This window comes from Panthera onca, chromosome A3 (assembly GCF_046562875.1).
Source record: "Panthera onca isolate mPanOnc1 chromosome A3, mPanOnc1 haplotype 2, whole genome shotgun sequence".
NCBI classification, from domain to species: Eukaryota; Metazoa; Chordata; class Mammalia; order Carnivora; family Felidae; genus Panthera; species Panthera onca.
In genome coordinates, this window is record NC_138341.1 from 73,258,410 (window position 1) to 73,270,759 (window position 12,350).

The 12,350-nt window shown below is 50.8% G+C and overlaps 1 long non-coding RNA gene across 3 annotated transcripts in view; it reads left to right on the forward strand.

The window, feature by feature from the left end:
- Positions 1 to 1,936: 1,936 nt before the first annotated feature.
- LOC132661699 (uncharacterized) overlaps positions 1,937 to 12,350 on the forward strand; it is a 28,441-nt gene continuing 18,027 nt past the window's right edge. For all 3 annotated transcript variants that reach the window (XR_014137364.1, XR_014137365.1, XR_013554425.2), the window contains exons 1-5: positions 1,937 to 2,164; positions 2,618 to 2,730; positions 6,629 to 6,879; positions 7,781 to 8,094; positions 10,374 to 10,542. This is a non-coding gene — a long non-coding RNA (uncharacterized LOC132661699). The remainder of the gene's footprint in view (positions 2,165 to 2,617; positions 2,731 to 6,628; positions 6,880 to 7,780; positions 8,095 to 10,373; positions 10,543 to 12,350) is intronic.

Consider the following 12,350-nt stretch of genomic DNA (forward strand, 5'->3'; position numbering starts at 1 on the left):
GGATGGGCGGGGGAGATGGCGCTGGCGTGCGCCTTTGTTCCCCGCCAAGCTGAGCTCTGCCGTCCGGGGGCTCAGCAGCTCTCCCTCCCTTTGTCCTCCAGCCTTCCCGCTTTCCGAGCAGAGCTGTTCACTTATGACCTCCCAGACGCTAAGTCGCGCTTGCTGTCGGAACACAGTCCGTCCGGCCCCTCCGCTTTTGCCAGCCAGACTCGGGGGCTCTGCTTGGCCGGCGAGCCGCCCCTCCGCCCCGGCTCCCTCCCGCCAGTCCGTGGAGCGCGCACCGCCTCGCCGCCCTTCCTACCCTCTTCCGTGGGCCTCTCGTCTGCGCTTGACTCCGGAGACTCCCTTCTGCTAATCCTCTGGCGGTTTTCTGGGTTATAAAATCCATTTTTAGCAAGATCCCTGCTAATTCAGTTTAACCAGAAACCCTCACCTCAGTATCTCCTCACCCTCAGCATCTGATCAAATTCCTTTTCCTCTCCCATCCTTGTCTCCTGGGAGGTCAGTTTAGCCAACACCCCCGTTACCCCCAATGTTTCTTCTCATCCACCACCTCCGTCCTGCTCACCAGCTACAAATTCCCACTTGCCCAGGCCATATTCTGAATTGAGCATAGGTCTGTATCCAAATCTCTTCTCCCCTATTGCAGTAGTCCCAAATAAAATTTGTTTTTACTTCTTCCATGACTGCCCAGCTCTGATGTTCCTGTGGCAGGATTAAGTGACGTTATGGGCAAAGTGCTCTGAGCTCCCCTGAATAGCAGTTCAGTCTATAGGCCATCTCTCCATCCCATAGGTGCCGGCCCTACCCTGTGTCAACCACAGAACTCAACTCCTCTCCTTGGCTTATTTTCAACCAAATGAAGGCAAAAATGAAAGTGAAACGGCCATTTCAGTCTTAGCAAAGGTCACTGAAATACTGAAAGAGGTGGAGGAAATTTATACAAACAAAAACTTAGAATTTAGGCGGCCTGTGTTTCAAAGTCCCAATTGTGTACCTGCCAGCTTGGCTCCTGCTATATCCTTGGGTCTCCTTCCTTCCTTTTGTTGAGCAAATGGACTGTCTTGTAAAAGTTATTCTGCCCTCACTTCCTTCAGTTGTGCCCCTTCAGGTCCTGACCAGGGCCTAGCTGCTCACAGCCAAATGGCCCCTAACAGTGTTTTCTGAACAAAGACAGTTCCCTCCCTTTTCCCATATAAAGTAATACATTCACAGATTCCAGGAATTAGGACATCTTTGGGGGCCATTAATCAGCCTACCCCTTCCTAGAAACAACCTCAAACCAATTTCTTGCCCTCAAACATCCTGACAACTAATTTTGGGGTCAGTGTGTATGTGTGGACCCCACTTTGCAGTTGTGAGGCTGTGAGATGCCAGGCGACTTATTTGAGCATCTCTTCAAACCCTGAGAACCCATCAGGAGAGATGAGTTGGGCATGGCCCAAAGGAGATCATATCCTATCTGCTAATCCAGGGGCCAGATGGTAACGTGCAAGGTCAGGGGTCACCTCTCTTCCTGATGTATCTTCCCTACTCCCACCGCTCAGTTCTGCTCTATGGATGACCTATTTTGCTGTGTGATCTTGGGCAAATTAATAAACTTCATAAGTCTGTTGCCGCTTCTGAAAAATAGAGCCCAGAACACATCATCTCTTGGGAGCCCCTTCAGAAGCTCTAGGATTTAGGATCCTCACACTGTCTGGTCCAGGCTGATGCCAGATAGGGAGAGGACCCTGAAGGCAAGAGCAGAGGCTGCCAGTCTGAACTGGTCTGACCTGGGCTGCATCTGGTTTCAGAGCTCAAGACAGGCCAGCCTTAAAAAGTGCCAGGAACCAGGAAACCCAGGCTCTAGCCTCAGGTCTACTTATACCTCTGTGACCTCACAGAAGTTACGTTTAACACTGCAGAGTCTCACCTCCACCCCCTGCCCCAAGTATAAAGGAGGAACAAAGAATATCTTCCTCATCTATCTCCTAGGAATGTCCTGAAGATAAAATGATATGAAGTTGGAAAAAGCATAAGCCCGGCTATCAAAGACAAAAACCGGACAAGTAAGGACATTCATTTTATTCAGCCTACTGCAATAAAAGCAGACACCCGACGAGATTAGATTGCCTCAGGAGTTTGAGTTGGACTTTTACAGGGAAGAACACACACGGTGCAGGTAAGGTGACTGCAATCAGGAGAAGTTTCCGCTGAGCAGGTAATTTTATCTGTGTGCTGTGTGTAGCTAGTTTCAGGGGGACAAACAGGTTTTTTTTTTTAATGTTTAATTTATTTATTTCTGAGAAAGATAGAGGGGGAGCGTAAGTGGGGAAAGAACAGAGAGAGAGGGAGACACAGAATCCAAAGCAGGCTTCAGGCTCTGAGCTGTCAGCACAGAGCCCAACGCGGGGCTCAAACCCACCCACCAGGAGATCATGACCAGAGCTGAAGTTGGACGCTTAACTGACCAAGCCACAGGCAGCCCACCAAGGTGACAAACAGTTTGGATCTTAACTAATCATCCATGAGACAAAGAGCTGGGAAATTGGCAGGGGAAAAGGGAAAAGGTCTGTGTTTGACTTTGGTTTGGGCTGCAAGGTACATCGGGTCTTTCTCTGTGTCTCCCTCTTAGGCAGGCTGCAGCCACCTGTAACCCCTAGGAGCAGTTGATTTCACTCACCTGGAAGTCAGTCTCAGCATCCAAAGAATCATCAGTCTGGCATCGAAACGTAACTGAAAAACAATGTAAGTTTTTACTATGGTCATCCGATAAGACACCAAAGGCAGCTTACAACCATAGCGCAAAAAACAAATTGATGGGTAATTCTACCATGGCTTGGTTACCCCAAAGTTGCTTGCCTCCTTTACACCTTCTCAAAACCCAAATTGCAGGGCTCCCCCTGCTCACTTCCTGCCCTTTTCTATATAAACCAATTCAGCCACCAGCCACCCTTAAATATCAATTTCCCTTTCACTCTACAACAATTTATACCACAAAAGCCCAGAAACCTAGGCTGAATATGAACCTAAGTCTGTCTTCTTTTAGGTTCCTGTCCATTTCCCACCCTTCTTCCAAGAGGTCTACCTTCCTGCCATCCTTCACACTCCTCCTGTGGGGTATGCTGCCCTGGCTCCACATGGGGACGCCCACTGGGACCCCTTAGGTCCTCCTCCAGGGTCCCTGGTAATTCATCTGAGGCTCAGGCTGCCCTTCCTGATATGCAGCCCATACTGGGAGAGGGTCCCGTTCCCACGGTCTTCCAGTAGGGATTTCTGTCACTGTCAAGGGTCTAGCTTTCCCCATTAGACTGCACACACTGCCAGGACAGTTTCGGTGTTTCATTTACCTTTGAATCCCATCCCCACCCCCAAAGCCTGGTACCCCATTTGCTCTTACAGACTTGGTGACAAAAGAAAAGTTAGGGATGATCGAAAAGCAAAGCTCTTATTTTATGGGGAAACTGAGACACAGAAGAGTTCAACAATGTGTTAGTAGTCACACAGCCCATGAGAGCAAGTGTCCCACCTCCTGGGGGTTGTGATTCCTCCTGAGCCTCCTCCCTGCCCTCCCTTCCTCCCTCTTCTCCCCCCTCCCAGTTTTAGGGGAGGGACATGGCTCCCCTTCAGATGACTTTGGCTGAGACCCAGCCAGGCCCGGCTTCCCTAGCCCCTCTGGGGACCTGGGGGCTGAACCCTGGGGCACCCCAGTCTATGGAACTCCAGCAGCAGGTGGATAGAACTCCAGGCCTCATGGCCTGTGGAGACCCACTTCCACGCTAGGCTTGCTGCGTCTTTGACTTTCCCACAGCTGGTAGTGATGAGGGAAACAAAGGCAAGGAAAACGTAGTTTAAATTCCCTTACAGCCTGCAGCCCATTGATAGATGTCAGAGACCCACAGCATGCAACATTCCCCAAGACATTTATGGCTGCCTTCATGCCTTAATGTTCACACTTCCTTAAAAACTAAAAGCAACCATATCTTGACAGCAGCTAAATCTTCAGGGTCCCTGCTTTTAGCATCCAGAAATCTCTAGGAAACCAACTTTATCTCTATCCCTCCTCCCTCCACAAACTTAAAAGTATATAATGAGTCACTCCTCACAACCCCAGTGCAGCTCTTTCAGCCCACGGGTCCTGTCCCCATGCTTTAATAAAACCACCTTTTTGTTCCAAAGACGTCTTGAGAATTCTTTTTAAAGTTTTTTTTATTTTTGAGAGACAGAGGGAGACAGAGCACAAGTGGGGGAGGGGCAGAGAGAGAAGGAGACACAAAATCCAAAGCAGGCTCCAGGCTCTGAGCTGTCAGCACAGATCCTGATGCGGGGCTCGAACTCACGGACCGCGGGACCATGACCTGAGCAGAAGTCGGACGCTCAACTGGCTGAGCCACCCAGGCGCCCCTCAAGAATTCTTTCTTAGCCATTTGCTCACACCCCACTTCAAATACCATCAGTAGGAGCCACTGCAATGCCCCCACAGTTACAAAGGGCACTTTTTCTCGGGATCTGTGCTCCCGGCCAGCAATGGTCTTCACGCACGTTGCCCCCAGCAATGGGCTTAAGGCACCCAGGTGCCAAGAAGGAAAGTTTCCTGGCCTGGAACTTGTCCCCAGCTACTCAACCCCCACTGAGGAGGGGACTGAGTGAGGAGATTCTGCTGGGAAAAGGGGAGGCTGGGCCTCCTAACCCAAGGGGGCCCCCGAGAGCTTCATGATTCAGGCCGCTGAGGGCAAGAACACATCACAAGTTGAGGCGGGCTGCTGTCCATGAGGCAGGAACCCAGATTGGCAGTGGGCCAGGAAACCTCTCCAAGGTGAACACATAACTGATCGGATTAATTTCTTCTGGCTGCTGCAACAAATTACCACAAACTTGGAGGCTTAAAACATAAATATATTGTCTCACTGAAAGCCTGAAGTCCAAGACCAAGGTATTGTTTGGGCTCGGCTCCCTCTGAAGGCTCTCAGGGAGGAAGGCTCAAGAGGGCTCTCTAGACTGCAGGCATGCTAGAGGTGTGAAGTCACACCTCGGCCTCCAGCTGGCCCTGAACCTCTAGCTCTGAGGCACTTGGGCATCAGTCCTCTCCCGGAGCCTCCAAGAAAGAGGGTCTCAACCCCATTGTGAGGCTTGTAGAGCATTAATGGTCGTTCTGTAATAAAAGAGTTCCATGATTAAATGCTTGGACATACTGGATTAAATAAAGCTAACAGGAATTTGCAGACCATTCACCTGCTCCAGGGTCTCAGCATTCTCTAAGAGGGCACCTAGTACTCCTCCTCTGGCTATCAGAGCCCTGCCGGGAGCCCTAGGTGAGCTGGTGCTCCCAGGGGAGCCAATCCAGGGCCTAGTCACAAAGCCACGCCTTGCCTTTTGCTTTGGTTACTTCCTTGGTTCTGCCTGGAATTGAGTGATATCCATCCTGAAAATTACAGCCTGCCTCAGGTGTGCTGGGGTGGGAGTTTCAAGGCCAGAGCCTTAAAGGGAAACCAGACCCCTTGGGGGAGGGGGTGTCATGACTACCGCAGTGGCCACAGAGGCCCGAGGGAACGAATGGTGGAACTCAAGCTGCCTGAGGCCAACTACTCAGCCTGCCAGTGGCCCCACTTGCGGGGTCTCCTTCACTGTACCCCTCCCCCAGCCCTCAGGTATCAGACCTGTTTGTCCCTTTTGCTAAGGTCAGGTCTTCTCTAGCAGCCGAAACTGGGGGTCCCTGGGCCAGCCACAAAATTGTGCCTCCTGGCTCTGGCCTCCCCTCTACACATCTTCCCTCCTTCGTGGCTTTTTCCTCCTGATGCCCCTGGCACCCAGCGCCTCTGGGGAGGTCCTGCTGTAAGGAGCCACACTTCAGCCACACTGCACATTTCCCGGAGGTGTTTGCTTGTTTAAACTTAGCTGTGGCCTGAGGGGTTTGAGGAGAAGCTGGAAGAGAGGAGGTTTGTTGGTGCTCTGGAAATTCCTCGCTTGCAGTCTCTGCTGTGGCTTTCCTCAGCCCACCTGTATGTGGGGCTCACTGACCACCTCCAGTTCAATGAGTCTCTGGTACCAAGCATCAGTATTTTATGAAAGCTCCCCAAGTGATTCGAATGCACTCCCTCTGCGCAAACCACTGCTCTGAAGCCTGGCTCCTTCAAGCACAGCCCCCAGGTGCTGGTTAGAAAAGCAGACTCTCAGCCAGCCCCTGTCTGCTGAATCAAAGTCTGCATTTCAACCAGGTCCCCTTGGTTCCAAGTACCCTCCATCCCACCACCTGTGCCAGCATTCTGCTGGGGTGGCAGGGATGCAGGACCACGCAAGACCTACTCTCCACTCTGCCCCTGACCTACGGAGTCACTCTGGGCAACTCACTGCCCCTCTCTCTGCGCCTCGGTTTCCTTGTCTGTAAGACGCACGGGTTGGACAGTGACCCCTGCCACCACCTCTTACTGAGGCCTACAATGTGCAACCACAGCCGGGAGCCTCTGTGCTCTGCTGCAAAGACTCTTCATTGCGCAGTGGAGCACAGGCATGCAGTGCCCCCACTGTCCCCACACAGCAGACGCCCCACTCCGGAGCTCAGCTGCCCAGTGACCACACCCCTCTCTCAGCAGTCATCCCCAGGCTACATCTCCCTGTCTCTAACATTCTATTTTTCTTTGCTTCCCAGCAACTATCTTCCAAAGGACAAACAGCATTATTCGCATGGTTAAAAGAAGCTATTATGGCAGCTTAAGGGGTGTGGGTTTCAGATGGAGTAGGGATGTGCTCCAGGCCTACCATCAGCGTCACTGGGAAGGATGGAGAAGATGGGCATCTGCCAACAATCCCCTAATGGTGTGCTGATCCCAAGCAGTAACCTACATTGTCAGAGAGCTCTGCAAAGAGCTCAATATAAAGATCCCAGGAGCCCTGATTCGGGTAAAGACCCCACCCTAACCCCTCAACAAGTGGGATATGCTTATAGTAACCCCAATTCCAAGACTGTTGTGTGCAGCCATGATAGTTGCCTTCCTGCTGCCCTACATCTGACCCCCCTCCTTGAGATTGTGGGTCCCCCTCCATAACTCTTTATGGGAGCAGGCTGGCTTCCCATTCTAGAAACTGAAAAGGCACCAATTTTCTTCCACCTCCTTTGTGGTCAGGGTGTGGACAGTGACCCAGGTTTCTCACATTAGGCATTGGGGCAGGAAGGGACATTTATTCTCAGGTAAGTGACTTCTAAGAGCAGACACAGAGGCCACCCTATTGGGCCCACCACAGTGCCTGCGGTAGGCAAGGGGGTGACAGTTTGTAGCAACAGGCCACCTCAGCCTCTGGTGTCCTGTGTTCAGCCTGGGCAGTGGCCATGCTGCCTGTGGTGGCATCCAGTGTCTGGAGCCGTGGGGTCCTCACCTCCGCATTCCCCGGGGATGGATTTGAGCTCCTGGCTACTTTGTCTTCTACTAGCTCCCACCTGATTTCTGAGCTTCCTGCTTCAAATTTAAGGCAGTTCTGTGAGCCCTCCCACCCCAAAAAATGTTTCACTCATTTCTTTTTCTGTTTAAATCTGCTCTTACTAAGGATCTGACTGAATCACATATTAACTGAGAAAGCCCCAGGAAAATGTTAGTTGTCTGCATTCAAGGCCTCCAGGCATAAAACCCTCACAGACCCCCCACCGCCACCCCTAGCCTGGCCCTGGGGGGGCTCCCACAGCAACCTCCCCTGCCCCTTAGAGTCTGCTGAGCCAGACCCCACAGATCTGCCCGCAGTCTGCACTGCCCTGGCAGACCAGGTAAGACAGAATGAAATAGGTTCCTCAACCTTATTTCTCTTTCAGAGAGCCAAGGACATAAAATTGGAAATAAATACACCAGCCAGAAGGTGAAATGGGGTCCACTCTGTTTCATGGCTACTGTAATTACTAATAAATAGGATGCGAGTGCTGTTGGGGCCTGGCTTGCACGGAGCTCCGGAACACGTTTTCCTGTCTTCTGCAAATCTGGGAAAGAGGGAACGACAAGGGCTCTAGTACCCAATGTTCCAGTGAAGGGGAGTGGCTTGCCAAGGCCACACAGAGCAGAGCTGGAGCTTGGCTGCAGCCCCCCAGCCCCAACCCACCCTGAGGGACCTGCACACAGACTGTGCATGGAGGTGAGGCTTCAGCTTGAGCCAGGTTTAATGGCAACATAAAAATTATATGGTCTTGAATCGCACTCGAGTTAATGTGCTGCATCCATAAATACCCCCATCAAGGTGGGTTCACATTTCCACCTGCATACCTCTCACCATTTTACAATAAACCAGCCAGGTCTTTGGAGACTGCGCCATTCGGTCCAGAGCCTGAGTGCCCTCCAGAGGGTTCATGGCAGGAGGAAGGGGAGCCCGGCCTCGCTACTTCTAGCAATATTAGGATTATTCCTACTCACATGTGACCCGATGCCCACCCAAGGTTATTCATTGTGGACTTGTTTATGGTATCAGGGAACCTAGTCAACAACCCATGTGTCCATCAACAGGGCATGGCGCTTCCACACTGTGGATACTTCCTCCGCTTAAAAAAATATATGAGCAGGCTCTCTATGACAGATATGGAAAGATCCCCAAAATATATCATGAGGTGAAAACAGCAAGTTACAAAACTAGGTATAGTAGCTACCATTTGTGCAGAAAAGAGAAAGAGCAGATCTATGACTATATATGTATCTCCTGAGAATACTTCAGACTGAAACACCAGTGGCTTCTAGAGAGGTGGACAGGGTGTTTGGGAGACAGGAGTGGGAGGGAGAATTTTCACAGAACTTCCTTTTGTTCCTTTTGAATCTGAAACTATGACAATGTATCACCTATTCAAAAAGGAATAAATTCATGTGATAGTTTTGTTGTTGCATATGATGTTTTCAAAAATAAAAACAAGAACTGAAAGAAATGGATTTCAGGTGGTTGGGTTTCAGCCATCAGTGAGGGGGAGACTGAGAGAACTGGAGACCCTCCCACATCCAGAAGTGGTGGTCTTGTTTGTGAGAGGGAGAGAGAGACGGTGGGTCATTCCCAGAGCCCCCTTCCAGGGTGGGCCAGAGCCACCTGTGGGGCACTCCACCCATCTCCGCCCTGGCCCCAGGAGGACAAAGGACCCCAACAGCCTTCAGGATGAAGGAGGTGTACAGGAGTCCCTCCTGCTGGGATGACAGGGCAGGTGTGACTCTCCTTTTGCACAACCACACGGGCATGGCCGCTGCCCCTCAGGAACAGGATCACCAGGGAGGCATCTTGTCAGAAGGTCTACCTGCAGGATCACCGTGCCCAGTGTCCCACCATGAGGGCTACATCCTCTCTGGTTAAGGTGTTGTGCCGTCCCAAACTCCACTTCCAACATATCCACCTCTTGGCTGTTGATCAAGGAGCATTTGGAGCATTCTGAATGCTGTTCCTAACAGCAGTTTGCCAAGCCTTTTCACTCAGACAGGAGGAGCCCGAGTGACATGATAGCATCTACAGTGGGTTGAATAATGCCCCCCCCCCACCCCCAGCCAAAGATTTGTCCACCAGGAACCTCAGAATGTGATTTTGAAAAGGGGTCTCTAAAGGGATAATTAAGGTCAGGATCTCACAAGGAGATCATCCTAGATTAGGGTGGGCCCTAAATCCAATGACAGGTGCCCTTCCTTGTAAGAGAAGAGGTAGAGAGATGGAGAAAGCCACCTGAGGATGCAGGTAGAGAGTAAGACATCTACAAACCAAGGGTTGCCAGGGATTGCCGGAGCCACTGGAACCTAGGGGCAAGCATGGACTGGATCTCTCTCAGAGCCGCTGGAAGGCATCAACCCTACCGACACCTTAATTTTCCTTCTGACAGTCGCACAGTCTCCCAGAATTACGAGAATATAGAATTCTGTTGTTGTAAGCCAGTTTGTGGGATTTTGTTATGGCGGCCCTAGGAAACTGAGACAGCCTTTGAGCTCTGTTGGGGAAGAGGAGGGGGCTTGGGGCACTGAGGGTCACCTCAAGGACTTTGCAAATTAAGTGCTGGCCCCACTGCAGTGTGACGCTGGGAAGGAGGAACAGCGTGGCCTGTTTGAAGACATACATCCAGGGAGGCTGGGTCCCCTTCTGCTCTGGGACGACTAGTTCACAGTTCCCTGGGGCAGGAGCATCCCCCGCAGTGGGTGTTTTTCTCTAATGGGGAAGGTGTGCCTGTCCTGTCGCTAGGAAACGGGGAGCTGGGCCTGTGGGCTCCCAGCCTGGAGCGAAGGCAGATGGTGACAAGATTAAATAGTGCCTTTCATTTCAACATAGGAAATGTTTTCAATTCTCCTCTCTTCGTGTCTCTAAAAAAAGGCAAGTGGCGGAAACGTCCGCTGGAAATTTATTAACAAAAGCCCAGGCAGCCCAAAAAAGCATACTTTTTTCTTTTCACATGTCTTTCCAACCAGCCTGCAGGCACTTTGAGAGTGGGAGCACGGCCCTGGCCCTATCGCAGTGACCTGCCAGGCACCTCCCTGAGCCTCACTCAGTCATCACCAGCACTTGACAAGGGGTTCTACTGCTATCCCATTTCGTAGATGGGGAGACCAAGGCCTACAGAAGGGAAGTAACCAGGTGGTAAGTTGGGAAGCTGGGACTTAGTACACAAGAGTGCTGCTGTTCATTAGATGCCCCTTGCTGGTGGTGAGGCTTGTCAAAGTCCTTGGAAATGGGAAGAAGAACTCGAATACAGAATCTCATTGATATTGACATAATGAGACAAAACAGCTCTGCTTTCTCTGCCAATGAATTTGGGGCAAGGAGCTACGAGGACCAGGAGAGGTTAAGACCCTGCATGTCTAAGTGTGCTGGCTGAGTCAGCCTCTCCTTCTCTGTACCTCTGGGGTATAACTTCGGGGTCTGCAAAACCCAGTCTCTCAGGCCACTCAGACCACAGCAGTAGTGGCCACTGGTGGCCAGGGCAAGTGCTCCCCCAGCACAGTCTCCTGATTGCTGTGTGCCTGTAGTGAACAGACCAGGAGGGGGCGATCTCAGGCTCCCCAGGACGCATGGAGTCAAGAGCCCAGATTGCAGCTGGGTAACTGCGGGGCATGGACAAAGAGAGGGGAAGAGAGAAGTGTTGGATTTTATTTTATTTTTTTAATGTTGTTTGTTTGTTTTAGTGTTTATTTTTGAGAGAGAGTGAGAGCACGAACAGGGGAGGGGCAGAGAGAGTGGGGGACAGAGGATCTGAAGCAGGCTCTTCGCTGACAGCAGGGAGCCCGATATGGGGCTTGAACTCATGAACCATGAGATCACGGCCTGACCAGAAGTTGTATGCTCAACCAACTGAGCCACCCTGGGCGCCCTGAGGTGTTGGATTTTAGATCCATGAGGGATAAAATGGGGTAGAGGGATGTGGAGCTGGGCAGATATGTCCCCAAATATCCTCTAGTCTCTTCTCAGCCTTAGCTCCCTCTGTCCTAAAATAAACACTGCTCACCAAGTGAGTTGTTCCTACAATAGTAATCCCTTCAGTGTCTACACCTTCTCTCCTGTCAGAGTACTTTCCTATCCATCAAATCCCATGATGTTCAACCCAGTGCTGGGGGATAGGTGGGACAGATGCTAACCCATATACCCTCATTCTGTGCATGGAGAAAGTGAGATGCAGACCCATCTCTTTACCTCATCCTATATCTTCCTTTCCTCTATAATAATACTCAAAACTCTGCCTCCTTTCCACTCCTATTACCAAGATCTTATTTAAGGTTCTCACCATGCCAAGGCTCAGGACTCTACCTTCAGACTCTCCCCAGACCAAGCCATTTTACATGCTACCCCTAAATTATGCTTCCTAAAGTTGTGCTTTCATCATAATCAGACACCTTAACACTCACCTTGTTCCTTATTGACAACCCACCAAAACAACATCACTGCCTGGCTTCTAAGGTCCTCTTTAATTAGATATCACCCAATTACATTGTCTTACTACCTCTACCTCAAACCACAAGCACTCTCTGCTCTATCCGGATCACTCTCCTCTCTTACTAATAAATTCATGATGTCCATTTCCTGCCTCAGTGCCTTTGCTCATGCTGTGCTCCCACCTAGCCTGCCTTCCCTTAATTCATGGACAATTCCCCAGTGGCTAGTCATTCTTCAGGCTACAGACTGAATCAACCACTTTTATCAGCCAGAGATTGTTCCCTTCTCTGAATTCATGCTCACGCACAGGGCATTACACTTCAGCACTTGGTATTCAGCCTTAACGAAGGCCCACAATGATCCTCATTTCTTGGTATTCATGCCCCTGTGCAGTCAACCTCAGTAAGTAGAGCTGCCCTGTATAACCAATAGGAGGTGGCAGAAATGACATAGTGTGAATCCCAAGGCTCATAAAAGACATTGTGATTTCAGGTTTGTGGTCTCTTGGACCACCTGCT